Consider the following 26,265-nt stretch of genomic DNA (forward strand, 5'->3'; position numbering starts at 1 on the left):
AATTTGACTGCATGAGAAATGGGGCAAACAGGACAAACAATCTCGAACCAAGCAAGTATCAATACATTTTCCATGATGCCGTTATTTGTATTAACGATTGAGCTCCTGACTTGCCTGAACGCTCACAATCTGAACTTTTACTTGGCTGCTTTATTCTCCACTACTTTCTTCCCTCCATTTTTCTCATTTTATATTTGAGCAGTGTGTGTGTGCATGTCCTTCTGTGTATTTGAGGGTGTTGGTGAGTGTGCATTCTACACACGTCCTCAGTTTATCAAAGCAGACAAGTCCATTATGTTTTTATAAGTCCAACTACTTCAGCCTCTCCATTTAGACCCCCTTCCCTGAACACCCGTCTCTGAAACTTTGATAATGGAACATGGAAAATGACTTAGAGAGGAGTAGGCGATGTAGTTTCATACTGTGGTGATTAAATATGAATAATTATTCTAAGCACTGTGGGTCGGGCAGATTACATATGACATGTGTTGAACAATAGCTCCCTAGATATGAATTGTTCTAGTCCTCCTCAGCAGAGTCATTTTATTGAAGCACAGGATCACTGTGGACACGAAACCAAGATTATACATAGTATACCTCTGTGAGAAGCAATGGGACAGAAGATATGTACATTTTCCAACTGCACCTTCAACCAGTTATGTTCGTCAATGTTCAATTACCTGCATGAAGAAACATATATAGCCACAGAATCACATACTGTAATCATTTGAGTCTTCACACATATGTATCTCACTGACAAGATCTGGTTCTGCATACTGAACATGGATCCTCTCTAATGGTACCATTAATCCTGGGAACAGAAGGGCTGTTTTACTCCTTCTGGAAGGACAGTGACAATTTGCACAATATGAAATGTGCACATTTGTACAGACAGCACTTTTTTTTGCTTTTGATTGTGTTTTTTGAATGAGAAAAAAATAGCCACACATGTTGGCAAGAGAAATTGGCCAATTAAAAGGCTCCATATGGTTCTTAATTTGAAAATGTCCCCATTTAACTGTCTGTGAGGGACAAAGATAATCACATTTATACACATAACACAAGAGAACTGTCGGTGAGTAGCATGTGCTGCTGCTGGTGAATATTTTCACCCCCAGTTTGTCCATCAACCTGTCTTTTATCAATATTAGTTTGATTGTATTGGATAAGAGATTATCCCATACATGCCCAAAGGGACACACACATGCATTCATGGCAGGATGGAGCTCTAAATGGAGAGGTTCTAACTGGCCTTGGCTTGTTCTGCACTCCTGGCTGTCTTTTTTCACTCTCACTCTATAGTGTCACCCTCTCTCTATGGCTTTTGTTCCACTCCTCCACCTCAATTAATGTGACAGTAGACAGTTAACTGGCTGCAGCTGGCTGTGTTTAACCAATAACATGTGGGCTTAGCTAAACTGTGGGGGAGGGTAGAGGCAGGAGGCCAAGGTGGTGTGCGAGACTGGCGATGATGGTAAAACATTCCTCTGGCACTTTTACAGTCTGCCGACATGAAGTTAAGGAAGTTTATCGAATCCAAACAGCAAATGATGCTTCATTCAAGTAAAAAATATTTAAGTCTGATCTGTCTTTCAAACTACAGTGTGATCTGATTAGGAGTGGAATGTGCAATGTGAAGCTGAATTCAGGCGTTGTTTCCTGTGGTTTAAATAAAAGCTTCCTGTGTGCAAATGCATGGATTGCTATACACTGAGGGCCACAGGCACTAAACATCTCTTATCTGATTTTAAGACAAGGAAAAAAAGGGCTTGTCATTCCCACTGTCACTGGGGCTATTTTCTTCACGTCTCAGAAGTTAAAACTACTTAACAGTTGTCTCTCCATCTCCTGTCTTCCCTCCACCATCCCATCTTAGGTCCTCTGTTTCTCTTCAAGAATAGCCCTTCCAATAAGTAGCTCTCGCTGCCTGTTTGCCAGGTCACCAAGGCCCCATTCACTTGCTCAATTTAAGCAGAACTACAAGTGCGCAAAGCATGCAGTCCAAGTCCCAATCAACCCCCAACCCTGTTTCAGTTCTTATTCTTTAAAGTCACTTGACTGTAGTCTGCAGTCTATATGCAATTTTGTTTTTCCTTTTTGTTTCTGATTCCTTTTCACCCTTCTTTGGCCTTCGTTATTCTTTTTTTTTTTCAAATAATAGTTAATTTCCTCTCCATTTTTCTGTTAGCTCTGTCCCCTGGCAGTATGCATTAGTAGAAAAAAGAAGCAAATCTTTCTCATTTTTGTGCTTATAAATCATCAAGCCTTTCTCTGATGTTCACTGTGGTTTTCATCCAGACAACATAATCTGGACATCTTCACACCAGGGAATGGTCTCAAATTGATTAATTACCCTTGCATAATTGCTAGCTATGTATTAATTAAGCTTAAGTATATTAAATGCATTTTTGCCAGTTTTAAACTGCAATTAATTGGTACTCCAGTGCTTTTGCAGCAGACGTTGATGCGAGGCTTGTCTGGCTCTGGCAGAGTGGCTGGCAGCACATTGCTCCTGTCTGCGGAGATGACTGCCACAGTTGCTATCATGAACAGACAGGCGGCAGCGGTGTAGAGAGATGTTACCCACTGATAGGGGTGTCTGACAAAATGGAGAGAGATGGATGATGGAGAAGCATAGAGGGACACTGTTTGACAGCGATACTGTTTGACCGTACCAGCTGACCTATCCTAATTAGCTGCGATCAGAGTGCAATTATCAAGTTGCCTTCTCCCTTGTTTTAAAAAGGGAAACATGAGTGGGACACAGGAGGAAGGGGGGGGGGTTTGATACGACAAGGGCGGTGGGGGAGATGGCATGATATATGTTCCTACGCTATGACACCGCTGTAAAAGGTGATAATATTGACTTTTTCTAGTTATTTGTGGCAAAGTGATAAAAATGCCCTCCAACCACATCATACCTCAGGTCGCAAAAAGTTTAAATAAGACAGACGTCATGGTTTGGCTATTGTTCTCACACATGACATTTCTCAGTGTTTAAATACATGAAAGATGATGTCTGTTCACATATGGATGTATATTCTGTGCACATTTGATGATGTTCGCGGTTGTATACCGTGTATGTGCAGTCCACACTGCATCTATTACTCAATCAAATTGAATATTTAAATGCTTGTTTTATGATGTGTAAGTAATTACAGTAATGAGAAGGCTGTGGATGTCAGCGAGTCCTCAACCTTTATAGTTTGCAGCTAGATTACATTTTAAAAAGGTGTTATCCTCACTGTATCTTAAATATAGATTCATGTTTAAAATATGGTCGTGTTTTAATTAACACTTATATTTCACTTATTTTAATTAACACTTATATTTCACTCAGTTTCTATAGTTGTCATAATAGAAGCCCCAAGGCTTGAAAAAATAAATATAAAATATTATTGTGTGTTATCCAGCAGATATCTTCATATATTGTTTTTCTGAATAATTGGTTTTCTCTCTACCATTTCACACCAAGACCAAAGTTAATATTCACACTTTAATCCATTTTAAATATTCACCCATCTTCCCTCGTGGCAGTCTTAATCTTAAAACTCCTGCATTGCTGTAATTTTGCAAAATAGTCCCAAGAATCCCCCCCCCCCCTCGCCCTTTTGAGTCACAGTGATTACATTTAAATCATGAATGAATGTTTGATAAAAAGGGGAAAAAATGCAATTCCAAGATTAATTGACTGGTCAGAAGTCATATCAGATGCCCTTTTCACACTTGTAGCCATAGCAACCTCTACACTGCTCACTGTGGCCTTCAATAAACCTTTATCTGACTGTTGGAAAAGGGCATTCTATTCAACATCATTTATATTTCATGGACAGATAAATGCAGAAGTGTATTTCAGAGGCAGGACACACACATATTACAATTTTAATTTAAGTATTTTGAAATTTTAAATGCGGTGCCCTCAGCATTGTTTGTGCTGAGTTTCGGGTTGCCATTGCTGCAAAATTTCTGTGCATATGATAGACAGCATATGCAAGTACGATAGCAACTAATAATGAGGGCATATGTCATTTGGAAGTCATTCCAATTTTCCAACATGTATGAAATATAAACTGTCATTATTACTGACCAATTGTACCATTATTTGTAAAGCCTTGCTATGGATCCAATTCATCTGAGTGACTTCAAACTCTGATAGTTACAAGTTGTGTCATTATATGGAGCAAATTTATATTTCCAAGACAATAATGGTTTATCACACTCTGATAAATTTAGTTTACAATAATCCCTAGCGCATTCGTGCATCAACACTTATCGCAAATTTTTAGTAGGTAGTCATGTGATACCATATGCACATTCAATTGGCTGACAGCATCCGGAAGTGCGCTGCATTCTGTGAGTCTTGGAACACAGTGCACTTCCGTGAGAGACAACTGTGCTTTAAAAAGTCGATAAACATGTTGGAAAAGGTAACACAGATAGAAGGTGGTTTAATATCAGTATGGGGAGGGTTCATAAACATTTAAATTACCGCAAATAATAAGATAAATAGTTTGTCACTATATCGCGGCGGAATTTGTTATCTGCGTGTGGTTCCTGGAACGCATTAACCGCGAGTAACAAGGGCATGCTGTATGTGTATTTGTATGTGGCTAAATTGAATCCCAAAACCCACACGCATACACGCACGCACGCACACACGCACACACGCACACACACACACACACTCACACACACACACACACACGAACGAACAAACGATAAAAACAACACAACACAAAATCTGCCTTCTGGAAGGCATGCAGGTTAAAGATGCACTTCTTCTGATACATCTTCATTGAACATTGGTTCCCAAAGTCCCAAAGTGTAGATATGATTGATGTTATGTAGAACCAACACTTGATTTAATCATATCTTGTGAAAAGTTTCATAGTCCCTATTCCAGTTTTCTTTACTGTCCTCTGTATCCTGGAGTCTTCCACGCATTCCAGTCACCTGTGTTGCTATAGCCACCTGCTTCCTATCTCTAATCAGGCTCCACCCACTTAAGCTCTGGTCAGACCTCAGTTCGCTGCCAGATTGTCATTGATTTGTCCTACTCTTCAGGTTTCTTAGACTTCCTGGTGATTTTTTTGGACTTGGACTGTTTCTTGGACTTTGCCTGTTTGTCTGTTCCTTGTCTGATCTTCTGACAACCTGTTGTGGATTTTGATGAATTCAATGATGAATGTGGACTCCTCCCGTGGTGTTCTGCATGTGGGTTCTAACCACACTCGTGACAAGATACTTCCTGTATGGGACTAAAATGTGCTGGTAAACTCCCTAATGTGAATCAATATTTTATTACTCTTTATCTTTGATATTTGTATGGAGCATTTACGATATTAACATTCATACATTCTATAGCCTTTAGCTATGTGACCAATAGACTTTAAAGCAATATCGGATGAATAAATTCCATTTCTTAGTAAATTTACACATTATCGCTGCAGCAAGAAATATGCTACTGATTTACACAACAAACAGAAAGTTGGTACAATGTACATTTAAATGATTTTAAAATAAAAACATCTCTAGCTAACATGTTAGCACAATGAACATATTTGATGTCTTTGTCAGGGTGTGTAGTGTGCCGCAGAGGATATTATTTCAGTCCTATGTGTGAAGTCAAACTAATTGTTCTGCTGGTTAATGGACAAACATATTTTGAGGAAGGGCCCCCATTTAAGTGCATTTTAAACACTTGGTTTCTAAACTACTGTAAACAGGTATCATATGGAGGAGTTGTTTTCATGCGAAGCTGTCACATCTCTCTTCTTAAGTATAATTAACTAGTAATGAGACGGGTACACTACATGCCTCATTTCTGTGAACTCAGAATCAATTAATTCAAAATCAGGATTTAGCTCCTGTTTATTGAGCATCCGTTTTGTTTTTAATGTCAAACTTAATTGATCATTTCAAGGGTTTGTAGCCAGATCTTGGAGGGAATAGATGAGACAAACACACAACATCTAAAAATGGCACCCAGATGCTCGTGTTTCTTCCTACTGTTTTTGCGACCTGGTGGACCTAGAAGGTTTGTCTCTTAGCCTTTCATCTTTCTCTGCTCCCAATGTTCTCAGCTGTTCATTGGTATCCCTGGCTAGCCTGATAGCATGATTCATGGCAACATCACCAGCTTGTATCCTCAAGTGGAAAATGAGAGCCATCAGCAATCTAGACTTCACTCAAAGTCAAATAAAATGTGTGTCTGGTTGCATGTGTGTGTGTGTGTGTGTGTGTGTGTGTGTCCTTATACACATGTGCCAATTTGTGTGTTCACCCCATTCTTAGAGGATGTGGCGGTATCGTACAGCAGTGAGGCGATTTGCGACTAAGCTAGTGGAATCCTGCGGAAAGCCTAAAATCTTGTGGGTTGATGGGAGGGGTCTAAGGATTTCCTCTCTCTCATTATAGAAGATTTGAAGGGATTAGTCTATTTTCTTTAATACGGGAAGTTTTATTAAAATCTTTTGTTACATTTGTATTTTATGAAGGGTAATGTCCATTCATGTGTCCTTCCTCCTCTCGTGAGTGCGTGATGCTTGACAGGACTTGCCATAGGGTTTAATTTCCACTTCCAAACCTCAGCTTGTCTCCATGGTGGCTCACCAGTGATTTCAAGCCCTTTGGCAGCAGAATATCTTCTCTGACTGCTTGGGCTATTAATTTTTTGACATTATCTCTTCACCTCTGTGGCCACAGTGAATAATTATGTCGTGTTTATGGATGCAATGATAGAGATATGTACTTTTTTTTCTGCAAGTAGCATTATATCTAACCCTAACCATAACAGAGCATGATAAGACTAATCTTACAAAAAATTTAAGTTGAGAATGCATTCTCCCTGTGCCTTCAAATAAGAGCTTCTGCCAAAAAAAAGCTTACGGTTTTCCAACCTTCTTCCTTCACATCACACAGTAATGAGAACAGGGTACTAATCTTTGTGTGTGCTCACTCATATTAGATGCTGGAAAAGACAAAAGAAACAGTCAATAAACGCTGCGGAACTGTTATGCAAGGTGTATTTTTGAAGAATGCAGACAGGCAGGTATGGGATAAATCCAGAGTCATGGATTTTTTAAAGTCATTCTAATGTTTTTCTTCTGTTTAATCCCCTTCAACGGTAACACATTTCTTATTTTTTTAGTAGCACTGCCAGTGTAGCTCTAACACTCATGATTAATGTGGAAACCTTAATTGGATAGTTTTTGCTCAACACAAATTAATCAAAAGACCACGTTTGACCCAAATATCTTCCTGTTTACATGGATTATCAGCAGGACTTATCAATGAAATATGTGGCTAACACAGGTAATGTAATGACCAAGGAGTCATCCTAAAGATTAATTTATTCATCCATCCATCCATGGTCCATTGTTCCACGGCCAGGACGAAAACCACACTGCTCCTCCTCAATCCGAGATTCGACTTCCGGACAGACCCTCCTCTCCAGAACCCCTGAATAGACCTTGCCAGGGAGGCTGAGGAGTGTGATCCCCCTGTAGATGGAACACACCCTTCAGTCCCCCTTCTTAAAAAGGGGGACCACCACCCCAGTCTGCCAATCCAGAGGCACTGTCCTCGATGTCCACGCAATGTTACAGAGGCGTGTCAACCAGGACAGCCCCACAACATCCAGAGCCTTTAGGAACTCCGGGCGGATCCCCGGGGCCCTGCCACCGAGGAGCTTTACCTCAACCCCAGAGATAGGAGAGAACCTCAGAGAACCCAGACTCTGCTTCCTCATGGGAAGGCGTGTCGCCGGAATTTAGGAGGTCTTCGTAGTATTCTCCCCACCGAGTCACAACGTCCAGAGTTGAGGTCAGCAGCGCCCATCCCCACTATACATAGTGTTGATGCTGCACTGCTTCCCCCTCCAGAAGCGTCTGATGGTGGACCAGAATCTCCTCGAAGCCGTTAGGAAGTCGTCCTCCAAGGCCTCACCGAACTCCTCCCACACGCCACGAGTTTTTGCCTCAGCAACCACCAAAGCTGCATTCCGCTTGGCCCGATAGGACTCCTTCTTCAGCTTGACGGCATCCCTTACCGCCGATATCCACCAGGGGGTTCTGGGGTTGCTGACACGACAGGCACCGACCACCTTGCGGCCACAGCTGCGGTCGGCCGCTTCAACAATGGAGGTGCGGAACATGGTCCAATGTCCCCTGCCTCCCCCGGAACATGGGTGAAGTTCTGCCGGAGGTGGGAGTTGAAACTCCTTCTGAAAGGGGATTCCACCAGGCGTTCCCAGCAGACCCTCACAAAATGTTTGGGTCTGCCAAGTCGGACCGGCATCTTCCCCCACCATCGAAGCCAACACACAACCAGGTGGTGATCAGTTGACAGCTCCACCCCTCTCTTCACCCGAGTGTCCAAGAAAATCGGCTGCAAGTCCGATGACACGACCACAAAGTCAATCATCGAACTGCGGCCTAGGGTGTCCTGGTGCCAAGTGTACATATGGACACCCTTATGTCCGAACATGGTGTACATTATGGACAGTCCGTGACGAGCACAGAAGTCCAATAACTGAACACCACTCGGGTTCTGATCAGGTGGGCCGTTCCTCCCAACCACGCCCTTCCAGGTCTCACTGTCATTGTCCATGTGAGCGTTGAAGTCCCCCAGCAGAACGATGGAGTCCCCAGTGGGAACGCTCTCCAGCACCCCCTCCAAAGACTCCAAAAAGGGTGGGTACTCTGAACTGCTGTTCGATGCATAAGCACAAACAACAGTCAGGACCCGTCCCCCCACCCGAAGGCGGAGGGAGGCTACCCTCTCGTCCACCGAGGTGAACCCCAACGTACAGGCGCCAAGCCGGGGGGCTATGAGTATACCCACACCTGCTCGGCGTCTCTAACTATGGGCAACTCCAGAGTTGAAGAGAGTCCAACCCCTCTCGAGAGGACTGGTACCAGAGCCCAAGCTGTGTGTGGAGGTGAGCCCGACTATATCTAGTCGGAACTTCTCAACCTCACACACCAGCTCGGGCTCCTTCCCTTCCACGTCCCAAGAGCCAGCTTCTGTCGCCAGGGATCGGATCGCTAAGGGCCCCCCCTCAGCCACCGCCCAGCTCACAGTGCACCCGACCCTTATGGCCCCTCCCACAGGTGGTGAGCCCATGGGAAGAGGGACCCACGTTGTCCTTTCGGGCATGGGTGCCTTTGTCTGGTCCCTCACCTAGGACCTGTTTGTCATGGGTGACCCTGCCAGGGGCATAAAGCCCCAGACAACTTAGCTCCTAGGATCATTGGGACACACAAACCCCTCCACCATGATACGGTGACGACTCAAGGAGTGGGATTAATTTATTCATTACTTTCAAAAAAACAACTTGTAAGTAGAAGTTTGGATATAAGAAACTTGTTTGTGCACATTGATGCGATGACCTGAAGCGTGCCCATTATCACTGCTGAAGATCAGTTTCAAGGCGTTGTCTACAGCGCCTCAGGCAAAGACAAATGAAGTGAAAAGACAAATAAAGCAATCTGTTTACATTTACTTTGTAGCTTTTGTTTCACGTCAAGTCACATGGGGTAAAAATACCAAATATCCTCAAAACGTCCTCCCAAAACACAAGTAAGTTCTGGTATTTTAAATCTTGTATTTAATCATGATTAATCAGCTTGGTTGATGTTGATCTGTTGACAGACTCCCTCCTGCACTCGTTCAGTGTAGTTTGAAGTCCAAAGTTTGGTCCTGTCTTGGTGTTAGTATTTTTGCTAATAGAAATTATTTGCTTTACCCAAATGTAATTCTTCAGTACTGTTTTAGTGGGAAAAAAACCCAACTAATTTCATCAGTGTGTGAACATAACTGCTTTTATCCAAGCTTCTCACTTCCTATTAATCTTGATCAGTCGCAACTTTATTGTGTTTAACACTCTTCATTTTTTAATTGATTGAGAGTCTTTTTTTATTTTTTTATTTTAGTGAGTCTGTCTTATCTCTATTTAAGACCAATTGTGCATAAAAGTTCTCAGTTGCACTGCAGCAGGTCTAGCAGAAGATACCTCAGTCGTTTCTCTCATTGGAAGCCTCACCCGCAGGTGGATTTGAATGTTTGTTTTACTGCCTCGTTTGTGTGTAATAGAACGCAAAAGTGAGGCCATTTGGTTTGATTAGTTTGCATATTTCATGTTTATACTTTATACATGCACACAGACCTGCTTGCTGTAAACACACAAGTAGCCTACATTTTCATCCAGAGTGTTTTCCCGCTGATGAGAGTTGGTGGAGGTGGTGGGATCTTCCCAGTGAAACTTGTTCTACCAAATACACACAGCTGTAAGATATTTTCTCTCAAAGCAGCAACAAGGAGGGAAATTCAGTGTGTTTATCTCGTCCATCATTACAGCAGACACCCCCAGTTGTTCTCCTTGTAATCATGAGCTGCAACCTTGTAGATTTGTTGTATGAACTATAAATTAAAGGAAGTATCATTGTGTTGTTAATTCCCATGGCAGACCAGCCTTCATTTTTGTTTATTTGCTTTTTTTTTCTTTCTTTCAAGCGTTCATTTTGTAGTTGAAAGGCTTAGTTGAATTTGTGATAACGGTGCTTACAATTTAGATGTTATCAGAGCTTTTGATGAGGAGATATTTTAAGAGGGAAGCTTTGGGACTGGATTCATAGAGTGGAGATATTTCTCAGCTTATGGTAAGAAGCGTGTTAGTTATTATTGAAAATGTGAACAGATTGAACACTGAATCAGAATCAGTTGCACTGCAGCTTTGTTTGTCTCTGTTAGTCACACAAACTGACAGAGAGAAATGACTGTTATGAACAGAAAAAGACGGGTGGTTGTGTTACAGCATTTAGTTGCTATAAATTTGCGCTGTCCATTTACTACATAAAAACTAAAGTAAAAGGACTATTTTCTGATGTTTTATACACTTACAATCAAAGTAGGTGTGGTGTCACAGCTGCTATTTAAGAGTACGTGTGACAGAGCAGCAGATCTGCTCTCAGTGGGTGAAACATGTTGTCCACCACAGCAGTGGGGAGCACACGAGGGAGCAGATTATAATGATACAGAACATCATCACTTCCTGGGCAAGAGCTACTTCATAGCCATCTGTCCTCTATCCACAGCACAATGTACAGCCTGAGATCTGTGTGTGTGTGTGTGTGTGTGTGTGTGTGTGTGTGTGTGTGTGTGTGTGTGTGTGTGTGTGTGTGTGTGTGAGAGAGAGCTATGATTCTAAACATTAACCACGCTCTTTTACATAGCATGTTACATGTTACAATGATCACTTTAATCACTGCTTTGCACGCTCAGTGGTATTAAATGACATTGTAATCAAGTTTTGTTTTTTGTTTTTTTAATTTACTTGATAGTTTTTGCTCAAGAAACCAAATGTTGTGTCATTATTCCGGCGGTCTTCAAAGTATGAACATGATTGGTTTCGAGAGGTTGTTTGTAAGCTGAATTTCTTAATTTTCAATCTATAATCGTTATTTGTGGTCATCTAAATGCCATTACTGTTCAAAATTTAAAACTAAGAATTACCAGAAACAATTACAATGCATAAAAACAACATTCAGTGGAAATAAAATGCTGCAGTACTGTAATATGACTTACTATTAGACCCCAACATCTGGGCCATGGACCGGTACTGGTTCATGGGTAATTTGATATCAAGCCGCACAGAAAGAATACAAAACTTACATTATTTCATTACATTATTATTTATTATCTGATTCTGAATGATGTTTTATTTTTCAATACTCAGACACCAATACAAGAACAAGATGGAGAAAATGAGTGTTGAAGAGCTGCTTACATAGCAGTGCTGCTTGGCGAGGTTGCGGCAGGAAGGGGAACTATAGTATTCAGATATAGCGACGTGTGGTTGTTCGCATCTACGAATGTTCATGCTTGGACGTTTGTATCTTGAGTACTACCTGCATTTGGAATTTATGAGTGGAGCAATTACGTGGTTAATCAGTGTAATAATCAACCAAAGCATTGATTTGGAAAAGTTTTATTGATAAATAGTTCTGAATTTCTACCAGTATTTTTACAGTCAGTGTTTCAAGTGATTCACAAATCTGCATGTTGAGACAGTTGGAATTTATCAGGTGTTATTTTTTTTTATCTTAGCCTGGTCCTACAGTAGAAGTACATTTTGTTTCTTATTATAAATATTGTGGTACATAAAGTTTTTTTTTTTTCAATAATTTTGTCCCCTGATCATGGGTTAGACATTTAATTTGTAATTCTGCTGCTCATTTAATCAATTCTTGTCTCTAGTAAGTGTTATCTGTACGTTTTTCTGCCATTTGTTCAATAGCAAAACAGTTACTGGGATTAGCAAATTGATCGGTAGTCTTGTGTGTAATTCAATAGCTGAGTGCCATTGTCTGGCAACAAAAGGCATAGTTGAAAGCATACAATTGTACTGATATTGTTTCGAGACTCAATCGGTTGGATCACACAATGCTGTACTTTGCCCAGTAATACTGGAAGCAGCAACATTGCTAATTATAAAAACACCAAGACAAATTGTTTGATCAATTGTATGCAGCATTTATGATTGAGAAATTGTTCAGCTCTGAATATGCAAGAAATGAAATACCTTGGAAAAATTTCCCAAGACAGTTTCCCAAGACAATGGTTGAGTGGAAAAATTCCCAAGACAGTGCATTTTTCCACTTAACCATTAAAATAAAAGTGAAGGGCTCCATTGTCCAGGCTTTTTCCTCAGCCTGATGTAAATGAATATTTGTGTTGCCCTGGGGCATTGTTTCCCCATCCCTGCATCAGAAACTAGAGAGATAAATGGGCCTGGCCTGTCCAAGGCATCAGGTTTTCCTTTCTCCTCAACCATAACCAGTAATGTCTTTTTATCCACTGCCTGCAGCGCCATGGATAATGGAGTAGCTGAAAGAGAGGCATCACAAAAACAAGGGAAGAGAATGTGCTTTATGTGTTGACAGTTGGGATGATCAGAGAGTTCTTAAAAGAATACATGTGTGACGTATGAAATGGTATATGGAGGACACGTAAAATTTAGATGCATTGAGAAGAAAGGAAATCTAAGGAACAGAGACAAAAAGACAAATGGAAGATACACAGCAATGCATTAAATAAGTCAAAATCAAATCATGTGAACAAAGAGCTCATGAATAGATGGATAAATGGATGATGCAGAGAGGTGGGATTTTGGGTGGACTTAAAGAACAACTGGCTTCAGGAGCGTCATCTGTCATTGAGCCAATAGTACAAGTAGAATTAGAACCACGACAGTCAGAGACTGCAAACACCCCTGAATTCAAAATTTTACCCTGACCTACTTTCATAGGTCAAAGATCAAACCTAGTGCTCTGACCTACTGTCATAGATCAGAGCACCAGCTATGCTCTATGGTGTTACTCACACTGGCCTTATCCCTCGTCTTTCTATCTTATCCGGTTCCTGATTGTACAGAAGTTGAAATTTGACCTTGACCTAGTTTTCTCATGGTCAAGGTCATCATCTCATTTTCATCCCCTTTGCCGCCCGAGTAATGTGCTTTTTGTTTCATTTTTCTATCTGCAAAGTTGCAAAGATATTTGGTGGACAAATGGATGAACGAACGGACGAACACAGGAACACTGACAATCACAATACATCACCTCTTTGAAGCAGCATGTAATAAGCATTTTCACTGTAAATACCACTGGTGGTATCTGTGTAGATGACTGTACAAACTGGGACATATCGATTTCATCAAATATTTCCTGTATACATGCGGTGCTGTACTCGAGTCCTGACACTGATTGAGGGAGGGAATATTACGGGCAAGTGGTGAGTTTATAAGGATGTTTCTCCGATAACCTGAGTTTGTTACTTTTTGATCCTGCTAAATTAAGATAAGGGGTTTGGTTAATTAAACTGTCACATGGCGATACCTTGAGGAATTGCAAGACCAACTCAGCTTTAATTGAGTGGCTGCCATTGTCCCTGTGCTGCCTCTTTTCCCCAGAAAAAAATGAAAAAAACACCCTCATGGCTACCGGTAAAGAATGCAAGAGTTGAATGAAATGATTCGCTCAAGGAATTTAATGAAGAGGCGTGGAGTGAAGAAAATATTGTAAATAGAATTTAAGCAACTTAATACTTGCATACCTAGTGTGTGACACCTGGAGTGTTCCATAGAATGAGAGTAACAGATGAGACTTGAGTATTTGTGTCTTTCAAATATGTGAATAAGAGTTTGTAATTTTCCGTACATCGTGACAATCTTTGCAGCACGTTAGGCACAAGTCACCAAAGCCCCATTGACGGTGTCAAAGAGCTTTAATATGCGTCTGTAATCACCAGCCTCCAATTAACAGCTGACTTCACTGTCTCATATCAAACCACTACAAAGATCTATTATGGAGATTTAAAAGGTTTGCAGTGTAAACAAGTAAGTGTGATGAATCTTTTTTCTTTTCTTTTTTATTTAATTGGGGTTCGTACCTCCTCTTACGGTTTATAATCACTTAATTGAAATTAAGACCATGATGTAGTTTTCTATTGGATGCGTTGCAGATGTGCGTGATTTTTTTTTTTTTATTTCTTTTTACGTATTTCAAAGAGAACACTGCTACCTTCATTAGTCTTTACGTGTAGCATCTCAAGACTGTTGAATATTTGGAAGACTTTGCAGTGTTTTGATATCCAGTATTTAATAATAAGTCCTCCAATGCACCATTTTAGATGAAATCCAACAGTGGTACACCTTTTCCTGAGACACCACCCAATGCATCACATTAATTGAAATGTCTGGGGCTGTATCTGATACTATTTTGAAAATAAGAGTTTGTGAGATTATTACGGATCTGTCATTTTTTTATCACGGTTGCTGCTGCTGGACGAAGTTTCCTCAATAGCGTGATGCCCATTGTGCACTTGTTTCTCAAAAACAGTTGTCCATCTGTCCTTGAAGGTGATCAAAATCTGCCTTGATTAACAAGTGGGTGATGGTCCCTTGTGCCGTCTCTCATCCTATCCCAAGTGGGATCAGTGAGGATGAAGTTTTGAGCCTGGGGATAATCTAATTCCCTTGCTTGTGATAATGCTGCTCAGGATGATCATGTGGATGAGAGCCGGCTTGGTGTGCCCATGGTTGTGGGTACATGCTCTAGTCACGAGAGAGGAAGCCGTTGAATTAGTACGCACAGACTGATGGAAAATACACACTCTTACTGTTGCTGTATCCTGGCAACCACATCAGAATTCAAGGCATATCGAACAATATGTGATTGCCACATCCTCTTTTTTTAGCCTTGGGCTCCTGAATTACGGTCATAAACAGGAATTATATACAATAATTTCAAGGTACAGTAAAATCTGTTGAATTCTAAAACGAATGCAGCAACTCAATAGAGAAAATGCCAAGAAAATAAGTGATTTGTGTATGCTTGTGAGTTTTCTTACCTTCTAGAGTCTAGACAGTCAAATGCCTGTGAAGCAAAGCTTTGCTTAATGTCATTTTAGTTAAACTTTAGTTTTTGCTCTGCATGGTTTCTTCCCACCCAGATCTGTGTTGATGGCCATCTGCTCCGTTAACACGACAAGTGGTTCAGGAAACTCCCCTCATTGTTCACTGACCAATCACAAACACACCAGAATGCTGTCAACGATCATTTTCCACCCAGTGGTTTGCATTTGCATGCACCTGTGGTTTTAGCCGAGAGGGCAAAGGATGCAGAAGGACCTGGCAGAATGGGGAGAGGCTGGGCATTGGGGTGGAAAGACAACCAAGGCCGGGATTACGTTGTCGCTCTGTCTGTCGAGATTAAACAAAATATGTTCATGGTTGAATTGTCTCCCACCATTCTGTCGCGTTTTCCTCAAAATGCCTCACAGGACAGCTGAGCCATACCACCAGAATTTGCATTTTTTAATTTGCATGAAGTCAATGGAGCCTGGAGGCAACTTACGGCTTTGTGTGCATGTATGCATGCACACTTGATTGTGTGTGTCTGCTTCGTAATTTGATTAACAAAATAAAGAACTTGCGCAAAATATCCAGTGACACAACAAGACAGAACCTGCGCTGCATTCATAGAAGTCTTGCACCTGAACCGCACGGATGTTCGAAGCATTTGTCACCTAAAATTAAGGAGAACACTAGGAAATTACATTAATTGCCTCTAGTGACTTACAACGTTTTGTAACGCTGTATCACACAGCAGTAAAACCTGCTGTTGAGAGCTACCATAACTGATATAGTCTGCACTGCAGTGCTTTGCAAGCCTGGGTTGTGAATTTTATCAGGCGGAGTTGTGGTAGTGAATTTTGTGTGTGTGTGTGTGTGTGTGTGTGTGTGTGTGTGTGTGTGTGTTAGTGTGTGTGTGTGGTATTTATGTGTATGTGTGTGTCCAGGCCCCTCTGGAGTCCATTAATCCCAAATCTAACAGACTTACTGCAGAGGCAGCCTTTGATGTGTGCTGAATCCTTTTCTGGAATATTGGATGTTCCTTCCAGAATACTCACTTCCTTTTCTCCCATAAGAAACACATTGTTTTGCTTTTGTCCATCAATGATGCCAGAAATGTCCAGCAGGACAGGTGGCCACTGTGTTATGATTTTGTTTACGATTCAGGAGTGTTTTCAATAGTCTCTGATCTGTAATTTTACATCTCTGAGCTCTTTAAATCCCATTCTTATCTTGTGTAAGCCCTCTAATCTTTGACCCTATTCTTAAACCACCACATAGAATTGGGAAAGCGAGGACTGACAGGAGTTGTTTTTCTCACCTTCACAGTCGATGCATGTGTTTGTCAGAGAGTGCTGTCGTGCTCCAGCCTTTGGCCTTTCTTTCCCAAACGCATGACTCTGACAAGTACTTATTGCTATATATTTCTATTTATTTGTATTTTATTTCAGTGCCCTGGAATTGAACCCAGCTTTAAAGCCGTATGTTTATATCCCAGAAGTCTCAGGAGCAAAGCATACAGAGGCAAAGAAAGCATAAATTAGATAGAGAAATGGAAAACACACTTTTGTGTGACTTGATTATCCTCCCCCTGATGGTGAGAGTAATAGGCCATTATTGCATTTTTGTCTATTTATTTTAATCTAATAATACTCGTAAACAGACGAGTGAGAGTGTTAGTGTGTGCGTATATTTATCCGCTCGGCGACGCGAGCAACCAGTGTCTAGACTGGCTAACACCAATTTGGCGGGGGTTCGGGGGAACATCAATGCTAAAGCAATGTTGCTGAAACACTAGACATATTCCTCCATCTTACACGGAGAAGAGATTGTCGTGACAGACAGACGGTGATAGGAGGAGGAAGTGCGGCAGAAATAGAGGAGCGGTTGGCAGAGTTCACTGCGGCTAATACATCCAAAGTGTCAGTTCGCTCTCTAAATGTATTAGGCCCCGGGGCTGAGAAAGCCAACACCATCGACTCAACCTATCTCTCTTCACCTTTCCACTTAGCCCCTGTTCAACACTCGCCAATATCCTTTAGGGACCTACACTGCTGTTCATTGGCACAATTGATCAAATACCTACATGCTAAAGTGTATACTTTTCTTATTGCACATATTAGTCTCATGTGTGCATATGCTGGAGGATGCATCCAGCATGGTGTGCTTCTGTGCAACACAGCTAGTAGGTTTACAGTTGGCATCTCTTCACACTTTTATCGTCCCTTTGGCAGATCTATCATAGCGTTAAGCAGGCAGCCAGACTGAGGGCACTACTATTTCATTACACTTGGTATTGATACTGTTATTTGATAGCATGATACTCCACACAGACTGGTGCCAAATGCTAGATAAAGAAAAAGTAATGTTTTGGACTATGTGGAATTCCATGATGGCTATGGTGTGCATTATTTATTTAGCTAAATAACACTTTTCTTATATACTGAATATTTCCATGTGGAAACATAAATCACAAAGTTCACTCAAATAATTTTAATTATAAGGAAATAAGTGCATGAACATCAAAACCAGAGTGGAAGATATTTGACAATGCTTTGAAACAATTTGTATGCAGACGTGGTCAGATTAGGCTGTTTGAGACATTTTACTGGTGTCATTATTTATACCTCTATTAGTGCTGTGAGTAAAAAATACAAGTATTTGTATTTGTATTATAAGACAATATTTCTAATGCTTTCAGTAGCTTTTGAGTTTTGAGAAACCTTCTTGGGTCACATTCTGTGATATTGTATAATCAACTATCAATCAACTTTTATTTACAAAGAGCTTAATCACATCAGCAGACATTTCAAAGCTCTTAACTCGACTAATATTTATACTGTTTAAACTGCTCAACTGTCTGTCTTGTCTCAGACTTCATTCTTCTAGTCCACATGGTTTGGACACCATATGATTAATCAGTAAGAGACTAGAACTCCATACAAGATCTCCAACGTTAAGTGCATATACAGTATGTAGTTTCTAAACTATGGTATAGTATTTGCTGTCTTGCTCCTGTCCTCCATCGCTCCTTCCCAACTCCTAGTCTGTTGGAGCACCCGGTCTACTATCTGTGTGCATGGGTCCCCAACGTCTGTCTGAAATCTCCAGATATTTAGGCTGCTTCACACGTTTTCAACGTCTGAGAGAAATTTCTCCAGCGCTCAGATCACCCGTCTCAGAACCATCACAGTAATCATGTAACACTCAAGCACCGGTTTGCCTCTTATCTAGGATTTTTTGTCAGCATTTTCCAAAAGAGTGAGTGGAAAATCAGGATTGCAAAGCTTTTGTGTGCACTCAGCAAAAAAGAGCCCAGTGTTAAGCCGGTGTTGAGAGTTAACATTTTCCTGCTTGACACCAAAGTTGTGTAAGTAGCCAGTGAAGTTGCACCCATCTTTGCACTAATGAAAGTTAAAATGAGGTGTGGTTTGACTCATTGTTATCTTGAGGCGACAGAAAGCAAATGCTTCATTGACCACAGAAAAACTGGTGCAGCATTTTATTAGCGGCACATTTTTTTTCTCTGCTATTTAAAAGTGCATTATTCATATGATGTGTCTACATAGGTGGGTCCGCAACGTGCACACACTCTGCTTGTTACACGCTGGTGATGCGCAGATCTTTTAATGAATTTTAAATATGTTTAGAATTGCAAGCTCTAGAGGTGATCTCATTTTTTGTTTTGAGATGTGTGTTATTTTTTAATGATATCTTTCAAGGATTAAAGAGGCTGCTTTTCAATTTGAATTATTTTTAAAGATTACCATGTGATAAATATCACCACAGTAAAAACTAAACAGCTGTACTGGACAGACGAAATTCTCCAGAAGAAACAAAAAACATTTTTGACAGACTTTTATAGCTTCTGAAATTAATATTTTCAATCAGCTTTGATGGCGAATTCTTTAACCTGGGCAATTTCACAGTAGTGATCTTGGAAATGTGTATAACTTTTTTTTCATTTCATTTCTCTTAAATGTGAGACACACTGATTAGTGTTATTATTAATTGTTGTATTTACTCATATGCTGTCAAATGTTGTTGATTGAACAGAAGAAGTAGAGTTGGTCATTGGTTAAGCGTGACTTACTACATATGTTTTCCCCTAAACAAAATACAAACCTTTGTCCTTATACATACTTTGCAGCCAGATTATGTGTTATTTAACTAGTAAGGGAGAGCTGGACACACCCTATATTTTTGTGAACCAGGCACTTTTAGATTATACATTATATATTGTTTAAATGGGGTCTTGAGTGTCCATCTTCTCTATACGTTTGACTTATCTATCTTGTCGGTCAAGTCTGAGCTTTTTTAGCCACAAAGAAGACATTTTTTTTCAAGTCAGCATCTGGAACACAATTTTTTTTTCCATATTTCCATTATTGTCTTTTTTTTTTTTTTTAAATTTACTGCATCACTGTTTCCATTTTAGTTTTTACTTTGACAGTGAAGCTCAGCTTCATTGTCAATACAGAAACTCAGTGCTAAAAAGGATGAAGGTCATTTTAAAACCTCCAGACCTTAATGTAATAGCATGGCCAGCAGTACACTGCAGTATGTTGTCTATGTTGTTGTGTCACAGCGAAACTGTAGAGAGAGAGAATCATAAGTACTTTGCTTAATCCTGCTGTAAAAATAATCATGGGAATGTTTGCTTCATTCCACAAAACCACAACACCTTGAGTTCAAATCCTTTTGTTCATCAGAGAGGCAGGAAAAGAAAGGGAGACAATAAAAGAAAGTGACTTAATTTCTTAACTGTGACAGCATCTATGATGTCTAGTGGATCTTGTTTTTGTATGGATCACTTGTATCAACCCTCTGTGATGCTAAACGGGTTCAATCACTGGTGTTTAGGGCCGCTTGTCAGTTTATAGCTTTTACACCTTTTCCAGTCCAATCAGTTGAAGAAGAGTATTGGAGATGGCATTGCTAGAGTAGTATGATTAAAATGTGTAAATTTGTTGGAGTGAAGCACTTCAAAGGACGACCCTATGTGAATTAGCAACAAAAGGTTTCCCTTCATTCTTTCTTTAATGGGGCGTTTGAAAACTGTTTTCTCTTCAGATAAAAATGGGGTTCCTGTAATGAGCTAGTGAGTCATTGATTCTCTCGGCTTAATATTTTTTAATTCCCTGCTCCCTCCTTTTTCTCTCTCTCTGTGTCTTTGTCTTTCCCTGCCTTGTTTCCTCTTTCTCACTTTATTTCATGTGCATGCCATCTCTCTCTAAATGGGCCAAGGCAACTTTCCTTGCTGCCTACTGGGGGGACGAAAGTAGATTAAGTCTGTTAACAAGCAGAAGAATGTTGATCAGTCTCACTGGTCTCTGCTCTCCTGTCTGATTCAAGCGATGCTCTGCCCTCCAAGGACTCCTCAGTTATAGGCGTCACTACGTTTCACATGGCCAATGCAATCTAATAGCATCAAGTAGTAACCAAAGCAGCAAAAATACATGTTCTCCTTCATAGCGGCAAACAATTAAGTACTAAGTAGAAATGGAATACAGTGCGTCCTCGTTCTTTGAGATTAATGTGTTCCAGGAACCACAGACGATTAAGGAATTTGCGATCGAGATCGCCATCTATTTATGTTATTATTTACGGTAATTTAAATGTTTATGAACCCTCCCTATACTGATATTAAACCATCTTATATCTGCTTTAGCTTTTCCCACACTCTTATCTACTGTTTTAAGCACTTTTGTGTCTCACGAAAGTCAGAAACTGATGGAACCAAGCACACGTCTGAATTTCGTCAGCCAATAGAATGCGCGTACGGTATCACGTGACCACCAACCAAAAATCCGCAATGAGGTGGAGTCGCAAATGTTAATGTGCGAGGGTGCACTCTACGTTGCTGAGTAAACATGCCTCATTGATCATGTAGTAAAGACAAGACACACAAACTATATTTATATGAAAAAATGCCATAAATATAGGCCAAAGAGCGAAGAAATAAACAAAAGAGAGGAAAGGAGGCAAGACAGTCCAGAAGCATCCCCTGTCATGGTGCAATCCCCCATGTCCTAATTACACAGGCTTAGAGGAAACGGAGGATTAGCCACTGATTCACCACGCTTCTTGCCTCATCTTCTAATAAGTCCCCTTCTTGTTTCACTGCCATCCTTTTGTACCAACCTTCATGTATCTCTTCAGGTAAAGGTAGCAAGACATTATTGACCTGCGGCTTTCTGCCTCTCTTTGTTCCTATTTGCTAACATGTCTGCCTCAGATATCATCTAACTTGGGTACCACCTAATCCTATTTAAAAAGTAGGCTGTGCAGTAGGTTGTTTTTTTTTCCTCAGGTTTTCTCTCCTCTGTTTATGTTCAGTATACCACTCCATGTGTCGGCACTATGCATACTGTGTCTTTTTGTCATATACTACATATGCATTGTTAAAACATATATTTATTTCAGGCAGATTAAAGACAGTGGGCCCGTTTCAGAAAGGCAGGGTTAACAAACCCTGAGGTAAACCTGTGGCTCTGGGTTGACTTACCCTGAACTTCGAAAACCAGGGATTTCGGTTTCACAAACGCTTTTCGGGGTTAGTTTTAATAACCCAGAGTAAGTTGACTCGCGGTTTAACAGGCACGACAACTCGAAAAAAAGGCATTATATATGGAGCCCCGATTTGACTATTCACCATGACGACGGGTGAGACGAGCACCGCAGCGCTTTACGGTAGTTGGAGTACAGATTTTAATTCATCCATATGAAGACTTTGAGGACATTTTTCAGAAGAAAGAGTACAGCGGTGCAACTGCAAAGAAGACAGATGGCGTGGGAGAGAATTGCTGCTCAAGTCAATGAGCAAGTTTCAAATTTAGTCCGTTGCACTCACGGTAAAACTACATAGGTAAACGGCTTGCATAATAGTTTATTAATTGATTTTATTTAGGTCTGATCCGGCGGGGGGAGAAATAAGTACAGTACAGTAAATATACAGTAAATATTAAGTAAATATTTACTTAATATTTGCTTAATAGTCAGAGGAAACCCTAGGTTTCTGGAATAAAACCTGCCCCCGACCAGGTTAGCTTCAGAGAGTCTGTTACTGTGGTAACAAACCAAGAAGTTCAGTTTACCTCACTTCATGAAACTGGTCAAGGTCACTGCTCTGACTAATGGTAAGTTACTTCCCTTTGTGAAACCGAAAACCCTGGTTTTCCCTGATTTCAAGGTTAACTTACCCAGGTTTCCCACTAAACCTGCTTTGTGAAGTAGGCCCAGTTAGTCCATCAGTGAAGAAAGTATTTCTTCAAAAAAATAGCACTGTTTTCCCAACATCTCCTTTATCTGCAGATCGGTTTCTCTTTAAGTTAATTTACACTGGCAACAGGGTTTCCCATAAATGCAAATTGTGTTGACCTGCCACAAAATCATAGCCAGACATACTATCTTTGTTGTGTGCTGATTTCTCTATCCCTATATATTATCCATGGCAATATTGAACTAGAGATTTTGCAGTGCCGTTTTCATCGCCAGGGGCAACATCTTTATGTCTTTTTTTTCTATCTGGGCTGTGTTTTCTGACAGACTAGGTTGCAAATCCAGCTTCCTTATAACGTAATGCAGTTCGAGTTGCAGGTCTGTTTTCCATTTTCTCACCTGTTGTGAGGGAGCCAAATTGTAGTAGCTTACAATTGAAAGTATTGTTCTCTTTTAGAACCATGAGTTGTTTCACTTTTCTCATAACCTAAATGTCTGTCATGTGACACAGTTGTGGTTGATTTATGTAACAAAGAAAATCAAATGTTGCTAAGTACTGTATGGTAAAAATACTTCGTAATGGACTTAAATGCAGCAAAATGCCATTTGTCATATAGGGATAAATTAAGACTGACAAGTATTTTTTCAGGGTTATAACTTTTGGGGTCAATAGTTTCAAAGGTATTAAATTTAATGACAGCAGGAATAATGTAGTTTTTTTTCCCTCTCAGACATCTATATCTAATAGCTTGCCTGTGGCTGTTATGCTGAAATTGCTCCACCATTAGAAGACTTTAAGGAGTAAGAGAAAAACTCTAGGAGTGAGCTTTAGCCAGAGGAAATGTGAATTATACAACGTTTTAAGTCGCAGGTCAGTAAAGAGGATTCCGTTTTTGTTTTGTTTTTGTTTTTTTGTTTTGGAGAAGCTGAAGCTTTGACACTCTCGCAAAGGTCCTGCGAAATATATCTGGTGGTTTTGACTGCTGGACACAGCAAAATCTTTTTAAAGGTTTTAAAATAAAGATGCACAAATACCTCCTTCTATGTGGTATTTTTTTCAGTTTTTTTATTTATGTCTCTTTTGTTTCTCTTCATAAGAGCACTAAAAAGAACACTTAAAAATTGGTTGTTCAAAAAAAGCAGTGGGAATGTTCGGAGGAGTGTTGTCACACATCACTGATACATTACAGATAAAGATCAGTTTTCCTGTTACCAGCACTTTCAGGGCTTGTATATATTCCCATGGACATTCTTAACTGTTGAAGAACTGTTTTTTGTTGGTGTTCTTTTTTTTTTTCTTGCCTCGGGACTGATGATAGAGAGATTACTGAAAGTTTCTATAACTCAAAACGTTTTTGAATTGAAAATGAAATTCTATACAATATCATTCATATTTGTAAGTAATGAATTGTGCTCATGAAAGCAATAATAATAATTAAAAAAAAAAACATTAAATGTAAATTGTGTGTGTGTGTGTGTGTGTGTGTGTGTGTGTGTGTGTGTGTGTGTGTGTGTGTGTGTGTGTGTGTGTGCGTGCAGGCCACACACGCAACGAGCCTGTGTGCATGCAGGGTAGGTAGAGTGGCAGGCATCTCCTTTGTGGTGCGACCAAATGAGTAACATGTAAGGGGGACGGCGCCTTGCTCAAAAGCGCCTTAGCAGTGCTCCAGAGTTGAGCTGACAGCTCCCACTGTCAGGTCACACTCGGGGTGTTTTTTTTTTTTTTTTGAGAGGGCGGGAATCGAACCACGGATCTTGAAACACCACTGAGCCACTGCCGCGCCATATAATTAAGTAGGTCACTTACAAACAGATTTGTGTTTATAATGACCGTTTTGTGATTTTTATGGCTCTCATTGCTGCTTTGTGTTTAAAGAAAAGAACTGTTTGAGAGCATCAATCTGGCTGTCCAGATCTCCTCTTCTTTACAACCCACAGACCTTTTGCGCCACCCACAGCAAACAGCCCTGCTTGCTCATCATTGATCAGGCTTTGTGTAGTTGTTTTTGTTTGAATATGAGCTTATGTTCCAGTTCCTCCTCCTCTAGCTTTTTTACCCCCCCCCCTCCCATGCATAAATACTCTCTCCTCCGGGCGTTCTTTAAACAACTTAGCCAGGCATTAGCTGACAGAGAGGCCTGCAGTTTGTGAGTGATTGCCTAAAGAAGAGGACGTGTTTGATCCTAAGATACACGTCCTTGATTCAGTTTCAGCATTGGCAGCTAGTGGGCACCCCCACTGCTGCAGCCAAACATTTCCTGCTATGCATTGGTTTTCTTCTGCCTCCCACTGCGATAAAAGCTATTACACTGGAGAGAGGCATCCTTGTCATTGTGCTCAGCCACCCACTGCACATGCAGATATTTTTACTCTGTAGGACCTTGGATTAAATTTTTAAATTCAAAAGAACAATCATATAGCATCATAGTATTTTAATTTGGATACAGCCATATTATAAAGATAGATGTATAAAAATACATTCATACTTATAAGCTCAGATGCCAAGGATGCAGAGAGTTTAAAACTTTAGTTTTCAGTAATTATAATTATTAAAATCTCATCATGGCGCCATTTATGTTGGTTGATGCCAAACCAATCATTTGGACAGTATTAAATTCACATCCTGCAAAAAATTCTATTAGATACAACAACAATCTGATGGAATTATTGTTGTATTGCTAAGTCTTAAAATCATGTTGCCAAAACAGACCAGTCAGCAACAGAGAACAACCTGTTCTACCGGCTCAGCGTTGCTTTCGAATCAGCAACAATATCAGATGTAGTACTACGCTTGACTTCTCGTTTTTATCACAGCAAAACCGCACAAGGAGAAGAGAATATAAAGCAGCTTGCTCTATATGAGAAATATAATTTCCTGGGGTTCTGTGACATGAAGGGAACCAACCACAGTGAAGTAAATAACAAAGGGGGTTCTTAAGAGAAGGGCAGTACCTTAAAAAAAAAAAAAAAAAACAAAACTTAATTTCTACAAATTTAAAATTTATTTTCTCTTATTTATTAAGGAAGCAAAAACTGAAACACCAAAAAAAACACACTCTGCTTGGCGGCTTGTACTGAAAATTAAGCTCCATCATAGAAACTCGTTTGTGCATATCCAATATTTAGTCACCCTGATTGCCTGGAAATGTGGGAAAAGGGGGCCTGGGTGAATCAGATGGGCCAGATTGCAGTAGGCAAAGAGATTAAAAACACAATAACACACACACATGGACAGATAAACACACACTGGGAGCTCCCTCAGGTGAACAGGTGCAGTCATGGTGTGTCACAGATGCTCTGTGCAATTTGTCAGCTGCCATTCCTCCTGTCCTGTCCGGGTTTTTTTTATCACAACACAGAAACACACACACAAAATATCAGGTCATTCCACCTCCTATAGGCTACTCTAGATACTTGTAGAGTTGTTTAATTAATCTGTTTTTAAGATTTTTATTTTTGTTTTAGGAGGGAATATTTCATGACGGTATGAGTTTGTCCTGTATGCATCTTCACTCTCATAAGCCTGCATGTAAAGCTACCCACTCCCCCCTCTGGAACCACAGTTTGTGACAGAGGGACATTAATCACAGGGCTGGGTAATAAAGCAAGGAGGGATGGGCATGTAGGGC

General features: G+C 40.4%; 1 protein-coding gene across 2 annotated transcripts in view; it reads left to right on the forward strand.

Annotated features, from left to right (window-relative positions):
- The window catches only part of pcdh17 (protocadherin 17), a 58,666-nt gene that overhangs the window by 25,653 nt on the left and 6,748 nt on the right, over positions 1-26,265 (forward strand). The window lies entirely within an intron of this gene.

This window comes from Antennarius striatus, chromosome 1, assembly GCF_040054535.1.
Source record: "Antennarius striatus isolate MH-2024 chromosome 1, ASM4005453v1, whole genome shotgun sequence".
NCBI classification, from domain to species: Eukaryota; Metazoa; Chordata; class Actinopteri; order Lophiiformes; family Antennariidae; genus Antennarius; species Antennarius striatus.